We start from the raw sequence: 4,040 nt of genomic DNA on the forward strand, positions 1-4,040 counted from the left end.
AACGGATCAGTCAACACAGCTGAGGTTTTCGAACTCTTAAAGAATCTTTTAAGCTCAGCTTTGTATGGACAATCTGTTGTCCAATGATCCTCATCGCATATATGACACCCCGTAGGGGGTTTCCTTTTTCTCCCTTTCTTTTTCTTCTTGCCCCCTGGTTGCTTCAGTCGTTTGCCCTTGTCGTCGGACACGACACTTACTTCCGAGGCAAGAAGTTCATCATTTGCATTTTGACCGGAAATCATACGGGCCTTTTTAGATATAGCCTTTGTCGATTTCATGTCTGTTGCGCCAATCACACCATCCCCGGCACGAGAGTCACTATTTGATTTAGGAGGAGGAGGAGTTGAAAATTCCGGTCTAGGGGCGTCAGGTATTTTATCATAGAGCGTGCCGGACTGAGTATATACTAAGTTTAGATATTGTGCACGAGCAATAACTTGCTCCTCCGTTACGACTCCCCCCTTGGCCACATCTTCCGTTATGGCAGGAAGTAACGACTTTATAAACCATTCAGCTAACAGCTGATCTGGAACGTAAGTCTTTACCATCCTGCGACGATGACGCCACTCATGTATATGATCGGATATATGTGTGGCCGTCGTTTGCTTGAAGTTGGTTAAGATTTCCGTTCCAGTTTCATACCTTATCGGTAATTGAAAATGGGTTAAGAAAGTCGTGGCTAGGGAGCTAAAATTGTCGAAAGAGGCTCTAGGTAATTCAATATACCATTTAGCCGCTGGACCTGTCAATCTCCTCTGAAAAAGGCGAAGCCTTATCGAATCATCGTTCAGGGTGTTCGACGAGCACCACAGATGAAAAGTCATCACGTGATTCGACGGGTCTTCACCTGGATTTCCATTGAATTTAGGAATGTCTGATGGAAGTTAATGCGGAATCGCTGGCCACCAAGGGGCATAAACAATTGGATCATTCGTCAGCCGGTTTAGATCTAGTACTTCTAGAGTTGTTACAAAGGGCAACTGTTGATTCAGGTTAGGCGGAGCATACCCAGGATAAGATGGAATCGCCTGAGCATTGGGTCTTTGCACACCAGCATAATGTATTTGATGCTGGCAACTTTGACAAGTTTGATGGGCATAACCGTTATCATACGGGTGCCCACTACTTACAAAGACTTGTTGCTCGGGTCCTTGATATGATTGCTGGAATTGCGGTTGTTGGGTTTGAACCAGCTCCGGTTGTTGTACCATTTGCTGTTGTCCAATACTGGATGATTGACCAAGATGAGGAGTCATAGTACTTGTTTGAGCCTGAGTCACTCCAGATAAGGAGGCACTAACTGGAGGTTGTGATTGAGTTGTCGAGACAAGAGGCTGTTGTATGGCAACCTGAGAAACTTGGGGTTGACATACAACAGGTAGCGCTTGTACTTGCGACGCAATTAACATACCAGGTATAGTGGCGACATTCGACACAGGGTGGACTGGTTGCATTGAATATACAACCCTTGGTTGCTGAGGCAGTATTGGTACCCATCCGCTGGATGTAATTCCAGTTTGACCTGAACTTTGTTGTAAACTCCCATATGGTTGTTCTCCGGGGGGGAATAATGAAAAGGCATACTGCCCTCCATATGGTGGCAATCCAATGCTTAAAGGGTAGATTGGCCTTTGAAGACACATTGGATCAAGTTGTTGAGTTTCAACATAAGAAATACCAGATGATAATCCGGACGAAGAAATAGGAACTAACCATGTCGTCGAAACAGTCTCTGATTGGACTCCAGCTTGTTGTTGACAATTTGCCGGGACAGATGGTATACCAGCAAACATCGTTGGAGTAGCAGCAGGAGGTTCTGCTGCTGCTGTGTCGGATGACACGGTCCTGGATGTCGACGGTTGTTCAGACATATTTAGTCTATCCAAAAGATTTCCTAGCGATTCTACAAGAACTTTGTGATGAAGGTAGACTAACTTCGAAGATCAACGCAGGAATAAAGGGTGATTGTTCCGTTTAAAATAAATTATTAACGACGCTTTAGACACAACTTGCTTTTTCAGTTTTAAAGAGTCGAGAAAAAGCTAAAGATGACTCTAGTCTCCTTCGATGTTTTAACGAGCCCGAAGTGACAAATGCTCGGATGGACTTTTTCAGTTATAGAGTTTGAAAAAGGCCAAAAGAAACTGCTCTGGAGATGTAGGCAGAGAGTGTGCCAAACCTTTCGCAAAACCACAGAATACGTTTTATGGTACGGGTGGTCGATCTTCGTGAATGCTGTGTTCAATGCATTGCGATCAGTAGGGCGGCCGACACGGCTTCCTAAGGATAAAGGATATATGCCTATAGGGGTCTCCCAATATATACGCGACGGTACATGGGAGCACAAGTCCGTATTAGTGCAATTGTCCCTCAGGAGGAATCACCCACCTTCTTAGAGATCGACAGTCACTACGTTTAACGACGCCGGAACACGTCTCTAGCTAGACCTCTACGATGAGCGTTATGTTGCAAAGCGTTGTTAGGTTCATTCAATATATTTTAAGTTGATCTTTTTAAAGTTTGTCTTTCAGGATCACCACGAGATGTGTTGGTACAAATTCCTAAATGCAGTCTAAGATGATAAGCAAGCTTTATAATCTTTCAACTTTGAAAATCCTAGCTACTAAGGGAAAAGAGAGCGACTATCTTTTCTCAAAGAGCAATCAGCACACTCTAATGCACTCTTCCTAAATCCAACATGAAAACTTATCAAAATGCGAATGCACAATGCAGGTGTTTGTTTTCACTTTCTTAGTATAAATGCCTACAAAGAAAGCTTTTTGCACAACTTCGAATTTGCTTTTAAATGACTGAAAATAAACAAGTTTACTTTTTCCCAAATCATCAAGGGTAGAAGAGATTACAATCACTTTACGATTTTTCGAAAGAAATACTTGTTTCGACACTTAAAAATGACAAATTCAAACCAATAAACAAAAGAAAATGATAATCAAACTGCAAACAGCCAATGAACTCTCTCCTAAGATCGCAATCAATCACTCAATCAGATCTGAATCAAGGCTACAGGATGACTATTTCGCTCATGCAAAGGAAAACTGTAAATGACGCCACAAACACATAAAAACACTTACAGTCTTTTTGTACAAAAATGGGGCGGAATTCAGGCAAAGAAAAGGTTTATCAGGCTAGTACCTATGCTGGTTAAAGGCTGCAAAAACAGAGATCAAAACAGGGCAACAAAGGACAAAGAACCCCAGCTGCACAAGGCCACACTGGTTTAGCGCAGGTACAACACTGTCAGTTTGACATTCAGCGCAGGTAGCCCCTTCGGGACCTGCGATGAAATGCAGACTGCCTTCAGAGTGCCTGCAATGAAGAGAGAAACTCTCGTTTCTCTTGGTTTCTGGGTCACAAAATGCTCAAAAATCAACCGTTTCAGGCCAAATCAGAAACACAAGCAAGGTATAAACAGAGGGATGCTTTGATAGGGTACTAAATACTATCACAAGGATCAATCAAATCGTTTGTGGATCTAGTTTAAATCATAGACAAGTCCAACATACTGGATCAAAGCAGCAACTTTTACTTTGCATCCAGGAAAGATGCAGTTCAAGGATTGCTGTCAAGTCTATGAAGTAAACAAATGACAGAAACACAAATGAAATGAATAAACAAGTTCTTCCCCAGCGGAGTCGCCAATTTGTTGTGGGGGAAAAATGCCTATTTAGGACGATCCTATCCACCTAAGGTGTGATAGCGCCTTAGCAACAAACGAATGCAGCTATCATGATTTCTTCCTTTATGAAATATCAAAGAGAGGAGATCGGCAGACTTACCGTTATCTTCCGGCTGTCCCTCGAATTAGATCCTCTTCTCTTTATGTGTCCACAGCTACTTGACTCCTCGCTCGATCAAGAGAACAGCTACTTGAATCCCGCGAGATCACAAGAGAGCAGCTACCTGTGACAAGAGAACAACTACTTGCAACAAGAGAAGAACACAATACAAAGGCAAATATACATATTCATAAATGATTCAGGATTAGAAGTAAATCAAATATACTAATTCAATTACCC

Source organism: Pinus tabuliformis, chromosome X, assembly GCF_031772625.1.
Source record: "Pinus tabuliformis cultivar Carrire ecotype Pingquan chromosome X, CPIR1, whole genome shotgun sequence".
Taxonomy (NCBI): domain Eukaryota; kingdom Viridiplantae; phylum Streptophyta; class Pinopsida; order Pinales; family Pinaceae; genus Pinus; species Pinus tabuliformis.